The 20981-nt window shown below is 38.8% G+C and overlaps 1 pseudogene; it reads right to left on the reverse strand.

Moving 5' to 3' along the window:
- Positions 1 to 19200, reverse strand: part of LOC125345595 — a 40642-nt pseudogene extending 21442 nt beyond the window's left edge.
- Positions 19201 to 20981: the final 1781 nt, after the last annotated feature.

Below are 20981 nucleotides of genomic sequence, written 5' to 3' on the forward strand. Positions count from 1 at the left end.
CAGGGGACCATATGGAGATAGTCATGGACAGGAGAAGAAGATTTATAAGGAAGCTTATTAGTGGGGCCATATCTCCCACGGGAGAGGGAACAGTATGCCATCTTCATCTTATCCAGGCAGCAGCTTCTCTCTGGAGCTAAAGGGAAAGTAGGTAGGTCTTAATGGTGAGTGAGAGTGAATAGTTCTAGGACAGGGTGTTGAGGTGTAGGTAGATCTGGGGGCTAATGGGAGGAGCTGAGGACCTAAGGTGTGGGAAATGCTAACAATTAACAGTCTTCTTCCCCCAGAATGGACCATATCCATCCTGTTTTGACGACATGGATGTCCTGAATTGATGACATGGGTCCTGACACTAAAAGCTGATTTGCTTCCTGTGATTATTTTATGATCTTAAAAACTTTGAATCACTGAACTTTCCAACTTGTTATAAAATGTTGATTATGCAATGTTCTTACCAATCACTGTTAACAGATGATAAATGCCACCAAAATTTATTTTACTAGATGTTGACACATACTGATTTGTAATCTGCCAAAGACAGATTAAATATGTTAGTTCCATGCAGCAAGAATTTTAACAAGTCAGTATTGATTTCTGTTTAGTTTGTAAGATTAAGTCATTCAGGAATTATCAAAGCACAAGGGTTCAATAACTCCACCTCTCCTTCAGGAATAGAGTTATGTTCATGACTTGCAGGGGACACAACAAACAGAGGGTTCCTTTCCAACATGGCCTTCTGTGCTAACCTTTGGATGCAGCAGATGCTCTGAACTCAATTGGATGAGAACAAGGGCGTTCAAACATTTGGCCCTTGTATTTTTTGGCCATACTTCTAAGGAAAGTCTTTATTGTCAATTTGTACTGCAGGTTCAGTATTGGGAAATAATTGACTAAAAAAAATAACAATGATCCCAGCGGGTCTCAGTCTTTGAAATGTTTTCCAGCGTCTGAGGAACAAAGTGATAGTTCCCCTGGTGGAATTAAAGGAATAGTCATCTGTACTTTTTTGAAAAAGCAACATCCACGAAAACCTGGAACTATTAGGTGCTTAGTAACATAATCCAATGGTATTATGGGTATCCATGAGAAGAACTGGTCTCCTGAACGAACTGTATAGTAGAACCACACACCCCCGGGAGTCCCAGTGCACCTGGGATCAACTGGAAGTTTCCAATAAGCTCCTGCCAAGACAGGGGCATTAGTTCTTCTTACCAATCATGAGCAAATGAAGTAAACTGACTACTTTCTGTTGTTACTAACACAAATGTCTTTCCATTGCATAAGCAGTTTAACAGTTAGAAACTTGCAAAATATATTTTGATTAAAAAAAAAGAAATAGAAACTTACTAAACTTCAGAGAATGTGGGATTTGATAGCTTGTCAGATTCCCATAGTCTGTAAGATTTCAAGGGATTCTAGACTCATGGATACCATGTTTCCTTAGCTAAGGAAACAGCTGAAGCTGAGAACTCCCCACACAAATCTGGCATCTTCCCCATCCCCAAGGGGAGAACCACTCTCAGACAACTGAAGTTCTGCTAGGCTTGCTAAAGGAACATGCACATCTGTTATTTTCATGTTGACCATCCACAAAGAAGAACTGTATAAGAATGCATTAGAAGGAAGAGAATTCTTAGGAGGCCTCTCATCCTCCAGGCTACCTCTGGGACATTAGTTTATTCTATGTGAGTTGAAACTTGCCCAAAGTTAAACAAAACCTGTTAGATTGTCTGCAGGCAAAAATAAAAAGGCAGGGAAAATAAACATCAGATTTATTCTTTCCAACGAATAGCATGAGTTTATACTTCTTTTGCTTTAAACCCATGTGGTAAATCTGTTTTATGGTTTCCACTTAAGTGGCACAGCTGGGGTTTGCTCATTGTGACTGGCTTGACATAAACTAAGTGTGTGTGATAGATCTCAGAGGACTTGTAGTTGTCTGTTAGACTTTCTAATAATCACATCTATCGATTCCAATTGGGTCATTTGGGTGTTGTTCACTCTAGTTCCTCACCTTAAAGGCCACATCACCTTGAAAGCATTACTTCCAGGTTTTAAGTGGTAGACAGGGTTGCTCTAGTATTCTTCTGGATCAGAATTGCCAGACAAAAGCCAGGCGTTATTTCTGCCAGGTGCTTTTGGAGAATACACATGTTTTCTACCTCCCAATAAGTTCATGAGATATATAGAAATGTTTGTTCCCTTACAGATGAAGAAACACAAAGCCAAATGACATGCTCAAGGTCACAGACAGAGCTTCAGATTCTAAGTCATATGATTTTTCTATCAGGGTGATAACTTCTCCTGAGTAAGTTATCTCTTACTTTATATGTCCCAAAAGAGAGATCAAAGCAGTACTAATGGATGGTTCATGAACTTATTGTTTCTTAGAAATCTAAGAGTAAAAATTCTGAGTTGCTGTTTTCTTACAGAAAGCATAAGTAGATGGCTGGGTAGCCATGCAAATAGAAATCCATCAACTCTTTCATTTCTCTGCTCAACATTTAATATTTCTCTGCATTTCTTCTCTTCTAGAGGCCTATGTAGGAATACCAGGTAATTAAATGACAGTGTACCCATTTTTTTGGCTTATCTTAGAGAAGTAGATTAGGAATAATTATATCTCAGACTACCAGAAAAATTACTTGATTGCCTTTTATTCAGTTGTGGCTCTTTTTTTATTGTAAAGATGAAATATAAAACTTAAACTATTTTGGAACTTTTTTCAACAAATTTTAATCACCAAATACATTTTTAAAATATTTTGGTTTGGTTATGTTCTGGTCATTCCTTTTAATTTTCCCAATATACACTCTCTATCACTTCATCTTCTCTGTTTGACAATCCTTCCCCCTTAGCTATCTCTTTTTATGCACTTGTCACATGCAGTATTTTAAAAATAGTTCCTAACTAAGCACTGGTGTGTCATGCCTGTAATCTTACCTGAGTACCTGAGATCTGAGACTCATGGTGTGATGCCAGCCCAGCCAGAAAAGTCTGTGAGACACTTATCTCCAATTAACCACCATAACATTGGAAGTGGTGCTGTGGCTCAAGTAGTAGAGTGCTAGCCTTGAGCAAAAGAGCTCAGGGACAGTGCTCAGGCCTTACAGTAAGACCCACAATCAACAACAACAACAAAAATTCCCTTGTCTTTACCAACTGTTGAGAGCCAGTACAGACAGTAACTCAGCATTATTAACTGCCAACCAAAGGTGTCTGTTGAGGCAGCATGTACTCTGGCAAGTGAGCAAGACAGTCTGTTTTGGTGTGGCAGGAAAATGTCAGAAGTTTAAATACTTTTCTTTGGGCTTGTTTTTACTGTCATACACTTTGTTTTAATATTGTTAGAATTTCCCTAGCCTCAGGGCCTCCGCTCCTCCCACTAGCCCCCAGATCCACGCATACCTAATGAGCCACTCCTACTCACTACCTAACTACTTCCCCTTTACCCCCAGAGAGAGAAGCCACCACCTGGATAAGGTGCAGATGACATGTAGCTCCCTCTCCCTTGTGAACTATGGCCCCACTAACAAACCTCCTTATGAACCTTTTTCTCCTGTCTGTGATTATCTCCGCATGGTCCTCTGGAATGGCTGGGACCTATGCTTTCTAATATGTTTAATCAAAAGGCTTCGGTTTAATCCAAAAAAGTAATACATAATATATGTAATATATTATGTATAATATATTATACATAAACATATTATAATACATTATATTATATTGTAATACATAATATATTTAACATATACATATATTTAATATATAATCTTGTAAGATTAACATACATTTATTGAATATGTCTGCTCAAGATGTTTGTATTATGGTGTTTATGATTTTTAAAATGTGCCAATCACAGCCATAGAGGAGCTGATTACAAAGAATATAGTATCCACTGTTCTTTAATAACTGCCTCCTATCTGCCAGGTCCTAATTGCTTCGTTCATATTATATCATTCAATCTTCACAAACAACTCTGTGATGTAGGTACCATGTTAAGGTATCATGCTAGTCTCAGATTGCAGAGAATACTAGGACATAGAGAAACTGGATAACTTTTCCAGAAATGCAAAACTTCTAGTGGCAGACCTTGAGTTCAGGCCCACATCCTCTAAGATCTTGCTCATAAATGATGCTGTACACTGCCTCTGACAGTTACTGAAGGGTAGAAGGCCTGGACTCTGCATTCTGAGGACCATCGGCTAAGCAGCATTTCCCAGTCCCTTTGGACACCTATCTCAAACTAATCTGCAGGCTAGGGACTGTGGCTACAAAGATAATTTGAGACACGGATTCCACCCTCAAAACTACAATGCAAGAGACAAAAGTCACATAAATATCCATAATACAAGTAGAATGTGAGAAAGATTAAAAAATGGAGAGCAATAGGGATTTGAAATATATTTCTGCTGCATGGCAGAATTATAATCCCCATTTGAGCTGATTTGAAGCCCAATCTTCTTCCCCAATCACCACATATCATTCTGAAAAAAAAGTCACTGAGTATCTTTGAAGCTATTTGCCCTGGGCCTTGACTTTTCTCCTTTTCCTCTGGGAACTCTTTTCCTACTGAAAAGTAGGGTGCATCTCTGAGGCTGGGCTTCCGCTCAGCCATGCTTAGCCTAGAAGGCCTCTGGGCAGGGAGAGTGGAAATGCAGAAGTTTTCCAGCAGGACCTGTCCTTCAGGCTTTCCAGAGTTTGATTTTGGTGCCCAACCCATGACCACCCCCACCTGCTTTTGATGCCTAACAGGAGCAAGGCCATGTTTGGTAGAGTGTACTTTTAAATCTCATGGACATGTGAAATCCAAGAAACTATAACTTTGAATTTAGCTTTTAAGTTAAATTGTGGCATGCATTACTAGCCTTTGAGGCAAGCGAAAACAGTCTTCTTTGGAGAAATTGATTCCTGAGAGCAGAATATTTTCCCAAAAGTATTAAAAAACAAAAGAAGAAAAAGCAACTTTGCCTCAAGGAGGCAAAGAGCCAAGAGATGTTGTCATGCATAGGGTCAGCTTTTTTGGGATTAGGAGTGGCCATATGTCAAGGTAGTTTAAATCAGAAGTACATTATTGTGATGATCAGCAAATGTGAGTGAAATTCCGTCTCCTCTACATACCCAATGCTGGGAGTAGTCATTTAATCTTCCACCATATGACTCAGCTTGGGAGACACAAAGAAATATTTTACTCAATGTTGTGAAATTTTTCTTTATTAACCCCACAGCAAAGTTGGCTGGCACACTGAAGGGAGCCAAACTTGATAAGTTTTTCATTTTCTCCCTGTCTTCACTGTAAAAGACTGACCTGGAAGACGCTTAGTGAAGCATTTTCCCACAAGAGAAAAGCAGTGGCCTTGATATAGGAATGATTCTGCAGTTCTGGCACTGGAAGTGCATATTATTTTATCTGTTGGGGGAAAGATGGGATTTCATAAGTGATTATGTGGAGATGTGCCTGCAGACTTAACTATTTAATATGGCTTAAACATCTCTAAAGAAAAATATGAATTGTAAGAGGAAAAGTTCTGGCTTCAGCTCTCAAGGTTTGTCAGTGATCTATCTAGCCTAAACCTTGGACCAATTTTTTGTGCCTCAGATTTCCCATGGAGGAGAATGTTCTCGTGTATATAGCCATAACATTATAATCTTTTAAGAAGTTATGTCATTCAGGGTGGTTGACTCATTCCTTAAATCCTAGCTACTTAGAAGGCACACATCAGGAAGATTGAGGTTTGAGCCTGGGCAAAAACCTTTGTGAGACCCCGCCAATCTCAACTAATAAGATGGGTGTGGCAACATGAGCCTGTTAGTCCAGCTATATCAGAAAACAGGAGGATTGAGTTCGGGCAAAAATGTATGATGCTGTACCAAAAACATCTTAAGAAAAAAGGACAGAGGACACGGTTTAAGTGGTGAAGCACAGCCTAGCAAGCACAAACCCCTGAGCCCACCTCCCCCCACCCAGTGCCACAATAAAAAACATTAAACTTGCTGAGAAATTCAGCTTCAAAGAATAATAGAGCTTTTTAAAAGTCGCAAAGCAGAATGGATTCAATTGAAGACATTGGTAAATGCCACTTAGGAGGGTTCTCAAATTCTGAAGGGCGAGCATCTCCCAATTGTTGTCAGGAAAGACAGATTTCCACACAAAGTTAGTCACAATTCAGGAATGAGTTAAGTAAGTGAGTGCTGAATCAGTTGAAAAAGACAAGATCTGCATGAGATCAGAGGGAAAGCATAACCACTGTGGGCTGTTGTGGTCAGAAAAAGATGACTTGAAGTTAAAGAACAAAAACCATTTGTCCCGTAAGAACAAGTTTTTAATAGTTACTGTTAGAGTTCTACAGAGATCTGAATAATAGTTAATATTTGTCTAAAATAATACTGTGTCCAGTAGAAAAAAATATAGAGTGCTATAGAGTCTATGTTAGGAACAATATCAATGTATTATTTCATATAATCTACACAGTAATCTTCTGAGATGGATGCAAACACTACTTTATGTAATGAGATCCTGTGGCCTACGGAAATTCAGTTACCACAGAGGCAGAGACAAACTCTGGCCTCTTTACATAACGACATAGTTCTAGTCTTATCTGCTTTTCTAACTGCCTCTGCTGGAAATTCTCCATCTATTATGTACTTGCTAACAAGTTCTTTGCAGTTTTACTGGTAAAACAGGAGAAAATGCATAAGCAGTGGGAGAGAAATAACTCACTGGTGGTTGTTAAACCTGGTGACTCTAGTTCTGAGAGGAAAATGATATTATCTCATAAATATCCATTTTTTTACATATAAATAGGGAGCTCCTCCTTACTGATAGGGTTTCTAAAGTCTAGCACTGATAGCTAAAATAAATGGTGAATTGTTATATACTGGGGCTTCTAATTTGGTACCCTAAGAACCTGGGTTGCTTCACAATGAAAGATCACCTGTGGCACCTCTGGAATAAATGAGTATGTAGATAATTGTAAGTCATAGAGTTTGGTGATTGTTTCCAATTTCATTCATCTTAATAAATTAACATACTTTTTACCATTACTTGTATTCTTCATACTTGCTTTATTGGATCATTTTGTTCTTATATAACTACTGAGATGTAAGTGTCTAGCTTTCTTTTTATTACTCAGTTCCTTTTTTCTTTAAAAAAAGTGAGAATGAAGATTTAGAAATTCCAAGATAAAGGGGAAAATTCCTAATGACTTCTAGGCCCGTTTTTCTCTAACCTTAAGCTTTTTAGATGAACAGTTTGGCATTTTGAAATAACTCTAGAGAGTAGATATTATTTCCCCTAACTAGAAAAGGAAACTGAGGCTTAGGAAGATTGTCTTGCTAAAGTTTTAGAAGTAATAAATGGCAAAAATGAAAACTCAAAAGAATTTGCCTTTTCTCTAAATATCATTCCAGAGTGCTTGTCAGCTATTTTCATATTTGCATTTCTTTTCTACCATTCATGATGCTAACAATTACTGACATTTGAGCCAAATTTCATCAGACATAGTTTCAGAAAAAAATACTCATATTTTTAAGCAAGAATTTGAATATCAGTGAGCTGTTAAATTGGTGTGTAAATAACTTTTGCTAGAAGGAGATCTTAGATGTGGTGTTTTACTGTTTCATTTTGTTTGTGGCAGCAAGATGGCAATATTGCCATCTATATTTCAGGGACCAAAATATATAGTAGGTAAAGCTTCATAAGTAGAAGGGCTTCAGATGCATGTTGTACTTGAATAAAGGCTAATACCATGAAAGCCCTCTGATCTTGGAATTTCTTTCAGGGATTCTGTAAAAATGCACTGTTCTTGGAGCACCTGGATGTCTCTCATTGTGCCCAGATGACAGATAACATGAAAACAGTGGCCCTTTACTGTGCTCAGCTCTCTTCTCTCAACATTGCAGGCTGTCCCAAGGTAGGCTGCACCAAAAGGGCTCAGACACGGCAAGGGAAGCACTGCGGAAGTACCCTGACTGGCAGCAGTCAGAGGCAAAACTCATCATAGAACTTGTTTTCTTTGCATTGGCTCAGGGATCAGATTTTTTTTTTCCACTCCCAAGTTGGGAATGTCTTTAGCATTTCATTTATATTGCAATAGAATTTGTTAAGGTTAAAATATAATTCTCATACAGTATAAACGTGTGTCAATGACTTATTTAAATAGTCAGAGAACCAGCAAAATAAGACAGGCAGTCCATAGAACATTGAAATGAACTTGGTATGTTAAGAATTGAAGAATGAATTGAATTACAATTTTCAAGTTAGATTACAACCATAGCCTTAGGCTTACATTTTCTACAAGCTAGAAATAACTTACAATTTTTCTGGACAAAATTATATTAATATGTTCTAGCCTTAATCAATAGTTTATTAGTAGTTATTCAGTTTGGGCCTTAATCATCAGAAAATAGTATGTGAAATAAAAGTATAACCCTCTGTACATTTCCTCAGGTGAATCAAGTAAACAGGACCCCAATATGACATGAAAGTTCATGCAATTATCTTTACCCTACTTTTGAGTGTGTGACCATTTTCTTGACACTTGTAGTGTAAAATAATTTGACTCAAATAACAGCTTTCAGAGGAGTTAATACTCCACTGGCAAACAGCAACCAAGTGCAATTACTTTTTAGCATTTTATTCTTATTCTTCCAGAATATTTTCCTACATTCAAAAAAAAGTACAAAGTGGCTAAGGGATGTTGCTTAAAAAAAATACAATTATTGGATGTGGTGGCACACACCTGTAATCCTAGTGCTTAGGAGGCTGAGGCAAGAGGATAGTCAATTTGAGGCCAACCTGAGCTACAAAATTGACCCTGCCTCAAAAACAAAAGAGGTAGGGTGGGTATAACTTAAGTGGTAGAAGAAAACTCCCTAGCAATCTCAAAGCCTGAATTCAATCCGTACTGAAAAAAAAAATCATTCTTTGTAAAGTACAATATAATCTACTTTTTTCTTGTAACATCCTATAAACATAGCTCCAGGTGAATAAATAAAAATCTTGGGATTTTGGTTAATTGGGCAGGTTTCTCTATTGAAACACTCCCAAGACTGAAGAAGTGTAAGGACTCCCATGGATAAGAAAAACAAGAGGAGGATCAATAGCAACAATGTTTTCTTTTCTTTTCTTTTCTTTTTTGCCAGTCCTGGGGCTTAGACTCAGGGCCTGAGCACTGTCCCTGGCTTCTTTTTGCTCAAGGCTGGTACTCTACCTCTTGAGCTACAGCACTACTTCCAGTTTTTTCTGTTTATGTGGTGCTGAGGAATAGAACCCAGGGCTTCCTGCATGCTAGACAAGCACTCTACCACTAAGCCACATTCCCAGCCCCAAACCAACAACATTTTGGATTTTTTTTTTTTTTTTTGCCAGTCCTGGGGCTTGGACTCAGGGCCTGAGGACTATCCTGGCTTCTTTTGCTCAAGGCTAGCACTCTGCCACTTGAGCCACAGCGCCACTTCTCCAACAAAATTTTGGAATCTTGAAAATGGACAAATTTAGCAGACTAGAGACAGCCTCCAAGTCCTAAGCCTAGAAAGTGCTGGGGCAGGGACTGAACTTCTGGTCATACTGGAGTTTGAACTCAGAGCCTTGCACTTGTGAAGCATGTGTTATCCACTGGAAACACTCTACCATAAAAAAAATTCACGTCTGCCTCACCATTCTATGCCAGGCTTCCCAAAACCCCACAGTGATTTTTTAAAAATGAACATCTTATTTATCTCTTGGACCTCTTTCCCTGAAGCTACCTTACCTCTAGCCATTCAATAATAGTAAAACCTCATCTTAGCCAATCCTAAAATGCCAAATAAAGCAGATGTAGCTCAAAGGGGATGGGGGACTGTTGTTGAGGCCAAGTTCTAAGGCCTTGGCAGCATACTAGGCCCTGCTATCACCTTTGATCCATATGACAGTGATTTGAAGTAGGAGTTAATGACTAGAATGAAATTAATAGTTGAGAAAAATAAATAAATAAATCCTTGAACAGCAATAGCAAAATATTTCTCTAATATATCCTTTAGGGAGATGAAGCTGAAACAGGCCAGGAATTGCATTTTTATAATTTAGACACACGCAATAAGAACAGAAGCTTCAGATTTTACTGACCACCAGTCCCCCAGAGTCTTAGGAAAGCTGCCATGACTGGATGAGAACATGCTTCACTAGCACTGCAAAAGCATCTCACCATGGGGTTTATACCCCCATGGGCAAAATTGCTCAGAGGTAACACAAAGCAGGGAGGGTGTTGGGGCGCTGGCAAAATGGCTAAAGCATTCGAGCACCTGCTTAACAACACAAGACACATGTGCAATCCCTACTTTCAAAAATGAAAGAAAGGAGAGAGAGAGAGAGAGAGAGAGAGAGAGAGAGGAAAGAAAGTAAAAAATAGTTACTGAATGTTGTAGTTATGTGTTATGTTATGGTCATGGATTTGTAATTGTTTCCAGTTGGCTAGTTTTTGTCAATTTTGAGTAATATGCTTATGTTACTTCTACTATAGGAAATCACTTCATTTAAAATATAAATAGTGGCATACTATAGGGAGCCATCCGACAGCATACATTGCTGATTCCAGAACTTGAGAGGCTGAGGCAGGAGGATAGGAAGTTTGAGGCCAGCCTGAGATATATTGCAAGACTCTATCTCAAAACAAAGCCTATAAAACAAAACCAAAACCAAAAATTTGGGCTGGGAATATGGCCTAGTGACAAGAGTGCTTGCCTTGTATGCATGAAGCCCTGGGTTCAATTCCTCAGCACCACATATATAGAAAATGGCCAGAAGTGTCGCTGTAACTCAAGTGGCAGAGGGCTAGCCTTGGGCAAAAAGAAGCCAGGGACAGTGCTCAGGCTCTGATTTCAAGGCCCAGGACTGGACCAAAAAAAAAAAATTTCTCAGAGAATCAAAGGGAATTGTTTTGGGAGGAACAATATCCTCTCCCAAAGGGGCTGACATTAGAACTAGGACCTTGTCAAACTACAAAATATACATCCCTTAAGGTCCATCTACCAACAGGACTAGACAGAAAAATAGCCAGCTCTCTCTAGTTCCAGTTCCAGGTTCTCAGTTCATAAATCCCTAAAACATTAACAGTGATTTTCCATCTGTACAAAATGGCCTCCCTTTCACTACCACTGTGAACTCCACCTGCCCTGGACTTTCTCTCACCCTACTCCCACTGGCCTTCCTTTCCTCAACAATACCGAGGGCTTTTATCTTCTCTCAATGACATCAGATCTTTGGAGAACCATATAATATAGAAATAATGTCTGAAGACATTTTTGTGAGAATCAGTGTCAGTAATAAACCTTGGTTCTGAGCACTGTGCTCAGGAAACATGGAATGCTTAGACAATGACAGCATCCCTTTTCCCAACTTGCAAAGTGTACATTTCAAGCCAAAGGTCTTTCCTGCATAATTCTCTTAATTTTATGTTAAAAAAGCCAAATCTCATGGCATATTTTTTTTACTGTTCAAACATAAAATATTAAATTCAGGAGGAAGGAAAATTCCTTTGTGAGAATAATCTAGTTTATTCTATAGCAAGTCTCAGTTTCACAATAAACTCAAAAGCTAGACCTCGTGAGTGAAATAAACTAAGAATTGAGGTTGAATTACCCCTGTTGGAAATCTAGGCAAACTTGCAAGATGTTGGAATATATTTGGCAGATTTTCTCTGAGCAGAACTCTGATCGTCATTGTGGCTTCTGCTCATCTTCCTTTGCCTGCCTCCAGACATCTGACTCACTCCCTTGTCCTTTCTTATATACATCCACCAGAGATGCCCAGACCTTTCTTACCAGAGTGTTGTCCTGTTGGGATGTATATTTTGATCTTTAAAGGTTGTCTACTTTTAGTTTGATCACATATCATGTCCTCAAACTTATTTCAAAACTGATGAAACTTGAGAGTAGATTTTAAGTTGAAAGGTAATTTACCTCTTTATAATATATTTTGTAAGTTGCCATATTGATGTGATAGGTATTACTAAAGAAACTTGGTTCAGTTTTCCATTCAAACTTGAGACTCTTCAATAAAAATGTATTCCACTGGGGTCCTTTGAGGCAAATCTTTTTACTATTCTGACCTTGTTTGGCAATCAAGTTAAGCCAATACTTGGCCCACCTTGTAATAACCCGAGTGAAAGAAAATGCACAGGTTTCCTGATTCTGTTTGTTATCTTTGTACTTACATTCCTCACAAATTCACACTTTAAAACTCTAATTTCCCTTGTGACAGTATGAGGAGGTGAGCAGTGAATAGGTTTAGGAGAGGCCATGAGAACAGAGCCCTCAAATGGGGTTCTATAAGAAGAGGAAGCGACTAGAGGTCTCTCTCTCTGCCATTGGAGAGTGTGGAGAGAGGCAGACACCTGAAGAGGAGGATTTTCACCTTGATTTTGACCTTCATTTTGCATCTCCCATGCTTCATAACTGTGAAAAATCAATGTATATTGTTTAAGCCATTTAATCTATTGTACTTTTTTTTTAATCATAGTATCCTAAAATGACTAAGTCAATGTTCTTCAGTGAAATAGAGTTGTCTGAATAACCAGTACTTATTTTGGTTCTGTGTTCAGATTACTGACACGGAGATAGAGATGTTATTGGCAAAATGCCATTATCTGCACATTTTGGATATCTGGTTGTGTCTTGCTTACTTACCAAACCCTTCAGGACCTTCAGATAGGCTGCAGATAGCTCCGGATCCTTAAGATGGAATACTGTAGTCACATCTCCATGTAAGTATGCAGCTGAATAGGAAAAACCTAGAGAACTGTTTTCAAAGAAAACAGAGTGTATGGCTGAAGTATTTGTAATATGCAGAAGTAATCAGTTACGAAGGTTCATTTTGTATGCTTGCCTAATTAAAGCCAACATTTTGAGTCAAAGCAAGAGAATCTCTCTTCTATAGTGACCTTTGTGGTTTTACATCCTTTTCCCAGTGGCCCATGTACTTTGAGCATCTTCTCTTGGATAATCAAGCAGGTGTCCAAAGTTAACTCTGTCCCTTGCATCTTATTTCCAGCTCTTCCTCTGTCACTCCTCTCTTAACTCCATTAGAGGTTAAGAAGGTAACCCGATTGGACAAGCTGAAGGTAGAGATGTGAAGTGACCTGATGCTGTAACCCCTAAAGTGTTCAGAGAAAGAATCCTTGGTCATTCCCTGAAGGCTGGTTCTTTTGGTCTACTGGAAAAAATTGATAGTAAGAATGAACATTTTTGAAGTATAAAATATATAGCATGATCCAAGCATATGGATTAAATTAAGTAGGCATGAGCTAAACCAGCCCCCAAGGAAGCACGGAAGAAAATGTGTTTTGTTAGATTGTGTGGAAAGAAATGGGAAGAGCAAGGCAAGTATGGAGAGAGGATGGAAGAAGGAAGGTAGTTGGGGCAAGAAAATGAGATGTTTCAGATGAGAAGATTCAATTCCTATATATATTTTTTAGTTTCTCAATACTTTTCAAAGTACATGTATGCAAACACAGCTATGTAGGTTTCTATGCTTAAAAAACAAAAATTCCTTTCCTGTAGGTCCAGATCACTGTCACTAACTATAGTACTACAGTCAATACCAGCAGTATTAAGTTATGAACAACTGTGAACTGCTGCTCTGTGTGTGTGTGTGTGTGTGTGTGCGTGCGCGCGCGTGCACACGTGCAGAGCTTTGCTATTTGGGAGGCAGATGGAGCAGGCGGGTATTAGAAAGAAGAACCCAAGAATATCTTTCTGGACCAGTAGAACAGCAAAAGCCATAAGCAGAAGGACTTTTACTCTTGGTATGAGCTGCTGAAATCTCCCTTGGGCTCTTAATGAAAGATTTCAGAAAGAAACAAAAGAATATAATATTCCCTTAAATAACTTAGTATCTTCTTAAACAAAATAAAACTTAACAATAATCCTATGAAGCCATGTATGGAAAGAACTGAATTCTATGATCTACTTCCTAACCAACTTCAGAGGAAGGCATTGAGTTTGAGGCATCACAAACCATGGATTTAACAGGTTAGGAAGGTAGAGGTGGCATGCCAGGAGTTCTAATGCCCCGAACAGCGTCTTTCTCACTTGGTACTGATGACACCAATGTTTTATTCTTCAAATCTCCCAATACTTGTTATTATGCTTCAGTAAAAGCTGTGGACAGAAATCTTGCAACAACCACAAAAAAACGAACTTTAAGAGCTGTAGTAATCTCAACTCCACAGAATTAAAAGAAGAAATATCAATAAGAATATGGAGAAAGCAAAAGATAGAGGTTTATTCTTTTTATATAATGTTGTATTTCAAAATCCTAACATTTTAAGAGTTAAAATACTGAAGATTTAAAAAATTAACAGAATGTGGCATCTTATTTGTTTTTAACCTCATTTTCACACTTGAGAGTAAGTATTTCTCTAAAAGAGGATACTTGTTTACCAAGTTTGCACACAGGGATTAGAGGATCAGAACTAGAAATTAGTATACAGCAACTATTTTTATTTACATTATTATTTAAGTTTCCATGTTTCATATGAGCACATTATAAATAATTCAAAAAGTCACTTAAACTTTGTTATTTTCCTTTGGTTTAAGAAGTTACTATGGGCTGGGGATATGGCCTAGTGGCTAGAGTGCCTGCCTCGTATTCATGAGGCCCTGGGTTTAATTCCCCAGCACCACATATACAGAAAATGTCCAGAAGTGGCGCTGTGGCTCAAGTGGCAGAGTATTAGCCTTGAGCAAAAACAAGCCAGGGACAGTGCTCAGGCCCTGAGTCCAAGCCCCAGGACTGGCCAAAAAAAAGAAGTTACTAAGTTAAGGACATATTTTGTTTTGCTCTCTCTCTCTGTCTCTGTCTCTCTCTCTCATCTTACATTAATATTCCTAACAAGATTTCAGCAGCTCAAACCAAGACACCAAATTCACAGTGCTTTGGTTATCTTTCTTTAAAGCCTAATTAAAATTAAATTGCATTTAAAACCAGCACTGCTTTTCCTAGTTTCATTGGCCTACCTGAACTCCTATGGCTATGTAGCATAAGCATAACTTCAAGTATATTATAAGGACTGCTCCACATCAATTGGGTCAATTTCCTTACAATTAATCATCAGTGTAATGTACAGTCTCATTAGTTAAGCAAGTATCTCCTTATTCATTCTAAATTTCAAAAAAAGCCACTCACTCATTTTGTTTTTAGTACAGTCTTGTCATTCAAACCAACTTCCCAGGCAAGCCTTTCTGATTTCAAAACAGCTTCATTTACAAGTTAGATATACTTCTTTCTGATATCTGTATATTCTCTTTCTTCCTCCTAAGAGAGACCAAGACAGTACTTTTAACTGTTCAGTCATGAACAATTCTTAAGAGTCAAAACATCCTCTGACAAAACTAATGGGCTTTCACGAAGTTTATGGGTCTCCCTTGAAGTTCATCTCTGATTCCAACAGGGATGGGAGGACTCTGGGTTAAGACCAGTGCATGTCAGTGTGTCTTTAGCAGGTGGTTCTCTATTTTCAAATTCTACCTACTTAAAAAACATGTATTAGGGATTACTTTGCCACTAATTCTAACCATTGCTATTCCAGGAGGGAAGCTCAAAGAATGTCCTCTAAAGTTCAGCAGCAGGAATATAGCTCTAGCAACCCTCCTCGTTGGTTTGGATATGACAGCAATGGCAAGCCTCTTAGAAGCCATCATAGCAGCCTAAAACTCAAGGGCCACTCTGATGTGAGAGTCAGACAGCAGTGAAGACGAAACAATGTCTGACTTTCAGTTTCTAGAATAAAAACAAAAAAACCTAGAACTTGGCAACTTTTCATTTGATTTCACGGGCCTGGTCTCAATGTAAGTATGCAGCATCACATTTGCTGTTCTTATTTCCAATATCAATATAATTAATTCTGTATCAATAATTGCGATCCCTAAACTTTAACCCAATAGTTGTGATGAGATGATCAAATCTAAGGTTATAGTTAGAGGAAACAACCCTGAGATGTGCCTTTTTTTTTCCTTTGAGAAGGAATTGATTTCTTTCTAGACAGGAAAAGGAGTCAAAGTTTGAACCACAACTTTGATGCGTGAGGCTCTATTATAAAAGACATAGACATACATTTTTCTTTCTTTATTTTCTTATTGTTCGTGGGGCTTGAACTCAGGACCTGGGAGCTGTCTCTGAGATTTTTTTTGCTTTGAGCCACAGCTCCACTTCCAGTTTTCTGGTGGTTAATTAGAGATAAGAGTGGCATGGACTTTCTGCAATCCTCAGATCTCTGCCTCTTAGTAGCAAGGATTACAGGTATAAGCCACCCAGCGCCAACGAGGAGGAGGGTCATCTGTGGATGCCATCTCTAAGCTTTTGTTTTTTCTTTTTGCTCCCACTTGAGCCACAGCTCCACTTCTGGCTTTTTGCTGATTAACTGGAGATAAGAGTCACACAGACTTCCGGTGCAGGCTAACTTTGAACCACGATCCTCACATCACAGCCTCCTGAGTAACGAAGATTATAGGCATGAATCACTGGCATGCAACTCATCAGTAACTTTAAACATTACTGGACTGACCTTTCTGGCTGTGGTTGGCTAGTTTCATCAGCTTTATTGTTTTGTCATAAAAATGTGTATGTAATTGCACGAGGGTGAAAAAAAATTATAAAATGTCTCATTGTCTCACAGGTCCCTCTCCTTAACACTTTAACACATACTGTTATAGGAGAACTCAGTCATGAGAAACAAAGAAGCCACAGCTTAAAGGGTCAAACTGTGAGTCTTTATTGGAGAATCAGTGGACTGGGGCTTCTTGTCTCAAAGACCAGAAGCCTCAAATGCAGCTAACACAAAGCTGATATAGCCCACAAACTACATCAAGTGTATGGGCTGCATCCTAACAAAAGTAGCAAAAGCAAAGAAATAAAGACACTTAATCTTAATAAAGGTGTTAAGTATAAGCAAAAACAAATCAAATGTGGACACAAAGGAAATCAAGGACCAATTATCTAAGGGAAGTAAGACTTTTCTAGACCTTAACAACTTAAGACACATTTGTAAACCAAAGAATGTCCTCTGTTATATTGCTTAGATCTAGTCTTCTCTCCTTACTTCAATATCATAACCATATCAGATATGTGTATCTCTCAGTTGGGTAAATTCTGATTTCATAAAGATTTAATGAGAGGACACTGAGACATCCCACAAGCTACTGTTTCTTTTACAAATAAGGAGTTAAAGACAGAACTGCATAGCAATTAACAACAGAAGACTATATAAATCACAGTATTTGGAAAAGTTTATTAAAAATACTTAAGAATTGACTTCATTATAAAATAATATTCAATAAATAGCTCTACTGTATAATTGAAGCTTCAGAAGTAGACAAAGTTTGAAACAATTTACAAAATAACTATATAGTATTCCACTGAAAAAGGGAAAATCATAAATTAGGCAATAAATAACTGAATACTTCCTCTAAGGGTATAATCTTAATTGACATAAAATACAATTAAGAAGAGTAGCAACTGCTTCACACATACAACATTCACAATTTAAATTTACCGTGATGCCATAAGAACTGAGTAGAACACCCGTCACATGAGAGCTACAATAGCAAGAATTCTAAGATAGCTGCCCTTTGTGATCAATTTTTGTATAATCTATTCTTGAGTGAGAACTGTAAAGGGGATGTATTACCATTCCCATGGCAAAACAGAGATAGATTATCCTGGGTAGACCCGACCTATTAAGTGAGCCCTTTAAAAGCAGTTTTCTCCAGGGTTCAAAGAAGTCAGATGTTCAGTGCCTGAGAAATGAATGCTCAGCATATCACTGGCTGGCCTGAAGACAGAGGGGACTGCATAGAATGGAGATGGCTTGTCTCTAGATTTGTGTGACTGAGCTGACAGCAAGAGAATGGATGTCTGTCTACAAACATAAGGAACTGACTTTGGCTGCAGTCTAAATTAATTTGCAAGCAGGTTTCTCCGCAGTGCCTCTGGAAGAACTCAGATTGGCCAACATCTGGATTCTGTCATAACTGCAGTAGAAAATTCGGCTAAATTGGGCTCTGAACTGCGGAAGTGTGAGCTTGTGTTATTTTAAGCTGCTAATTTTGTGGTACACTTGTTGTCCCCTCTTATTTGGGGTCATGCTTCTTATGGTTTCAGTTACTTACTTACAGTTGATAAATTGCAGAAATAAATATTTGGTAAGTCTCAAACTGTGTGTGCCATTCTGAGGAGCATGACAGCCTGTCCCAGTCAAGATGTGAATCATGCCTTTTCCAGAGTATCCATGTTGTATGTGCTACCTGCCTATTAGTCTCCTGGCAGCCATCTTGGTTAGTGTCACCAGAGTACTCCTGTTCAGGTGGCATCTATCTCACTTAATAATGGCCCCAGAGCACAAGATTAATGATACTAGCAATTTGGATATGCCAAAGAAAAGCCATAGAAAGTGTTTCTTCTGAGTGAACAGGAAAGAAAATAGCAGCTAAGAAAAATATGTATGCTGAGGTTACAAAGATCTACAGTAAGAAGTAATGTTTTATCTGTGAAATCATGAAAGAAAAGGGTATGTTCATTTTGTTCATTTTGCCATGGTAACTGATATTCCAAGGGTATATACAAGTGCTTAGTTATTATGGAAAATGCGTCAAATCTCTGTATATGTTTACAAGGAAAACATATTCCCAATATAAGGGTCAGAACTGTGTGGCATCCAGGTATCCTTTGGCAGGATATCCCTTAGATATCCCCAAAGAACAAGTCGACTAAGTACTATAATTTGCTACAGAACAACAGAAAATACAGTAGCTAAATACAAACTTTTAAGAGGCCTCCTAAAACATTTCACCAGTACTTGTTCCCAATGCTGTTTTTATTTTCAACATTCATATGAACAGTGGTATTTGCAGCATCATCATCGCATGTCGCATCCACCTCGGCCAGCAAGGAAGACACAACGCCGGATTCTTCTCTAAGCAGTTTATTCCAGAACCTTGAAACAGTCTTTCTCTCTCTATCTTCCTCTTCCTCCCCCGGGGGCTTCCCGCTTGGCCTTAAGTGCCTTAAGTGCTGACTGGGTAGCCAATCCCGGTAAGCTACGTGGGGATTACCAATAGGTCCAGGTACGTGGAAGCAAGCCAGAGTCCAAGCTTTAACCATATTAGGAGTGTTTATCACAGAGAGCACTCACCGTCAGGAGGGCGGAGGGCGGAAGCCGGCGCCATTTCAGGGCGCAGCTGCTCCAAGCTCTCTACAATCGCAAGTCTGCTATTGTTTACAAACATAAATAAGAACTCAAATGCTTTAGTTCTGCAGTTTCAGGGACTGAAACCAGGTTTGATTTCTGAAACGTACAATGCTTTCTGGGGCAGTAGCATTAATCCAGTTTTCACATCTCTTTGCTTGATTCATGTGGCCTGGAATACAAAATTGCATACAATTATATTTGGACATGAGCAATATACACTCACATAGATCTTAGCGATATATTTCAAATCGCTTAGAATGCTCAAACTCTTAAGGAAGATAGTAAAGACTTGGGAAAGAGCTGTAAAGAGGTTATATGAGCTTGTTTCCCTCCTTTCATTTACTACAAGAACTCTGAAAGGAAGCCTTTCTGGGTTTTGTTCTTCTTTTTTCTTTTTGGTTGTTGTTTTAACATTTACTTTATTTTTTTGGAGACAGCTTTATTGAGGTATAATTGACAAAATAGGTATTTGAAGTACACAATGTAACAATTTTTGATATATGTAAAAGTCGATGAAACCATTTCTTCATGAAGACAATGATCACATCCATCAGTCCCAAACCTTTCCTGTCTCCCTTGGCAATCTTTCCCTCCTAGCCCTCTGCTACAGGGTGGACCTGGAATGTCCCCCAAAAGGCCCATGTGTGAAAGGATTAGCTCTCAGCTTTGCACTTCTGGAGGCAGCAGAAACTAAGAGGTGGAGCCTCAAGGGAGGTCTCAGGTCCTCTGAAGGGGGCAGTGTCGCCTGGCCCCTTCTGCTCCTCTTTCTCTCACATCTTGGCCAGGAGGTGAGCAGTGTTGCTTCACCATTGGTTCCTTGCCTCATGTGCTCTCTCAGAACTCAGTCCCCCAAGTCCTCTAGAGTTGGCTTGCAGAGTAGTTAGGATGATAGAGATGAGCCACTGGGGTTTGCCTCAACTGCTTTTTGTGATTCTTTTCTGATTCTTTGCTTTCTTTCCCTTTTGCTCCAGCCTTAATCCTGTCTAGGCTTCTGCTCATTCCATCTTTCCTGGAACCCAGCTGCGTGCCTTATTCATGACTTCCTCAGGGGTTTCCCTGCTCTTGCCATATCTTCAGTATTATCTAGACCCCCGTTCTCCTTAGTTTCACTAAACTGGTTATAATCTCTCTCGCTGCATTTTATAAATCCCTGTGTTAGAAGTTCCCCCTTTTCTTCAACTCCTTGTCAATTTTTATTTATTTACTTCTTTTGTTGTGCCTGTGCTGTACTTGGTAGGTCAGAACATTGAGATACCCAGCACCCCAATGGCATTTCCGTAGTACGAAATCCCTTAATTCCTTTCTTCTTTCTTTTCTTGGTGCCAGTCCTGGGGTTTGACCTCAGGGCTTGAACTTTGTCCTTGAACTTATTTGCTCAAGGTTAGAACGCTAGCACTTAAGCCACAGTACTATTCACTTCCAGCTTTTTCTGAGTAGTTTATTGGAGATAAGAGTCTCAGACTTTCCTGCCTGGGCTGGCTGTGAACTGAGATCCTCAGATCTCAGCCTCCTGAGTTAGCTTAGCATGAGCCACCAGAGCCAGGTTCTGAATTTCTTTTTCTAATAACTCAAACTCTTCAGGAAAGAACTGCAGTGTTGTTTAACACCAGTGAATGTTTAAAACAAAGCATAATAATTAGGCTTTCTTAATACCTGGAACCTTTTCTGTAACATATCACTCTCAACTTCCCAATCTTGCATATCTTACTAATGGACAAGATCTACCCATTTCCTTCTGCATCAGAAGAAACTAAACAC

The sequence above is a fragment of the Perognathus longimembris genome, chromosome 2 (assembly GCF_023159225.1).
Source record: "Perognathus longimembris pacificus isolate PPM17 chromosome 2, ASM2315922v1, whole genome shotgun sequence".
NCBI lineage: Eukaryota > Metazoa > Chordata > Mammalia > Rodentia > Heteromyidae > Perognathus > Perognathus longimembris.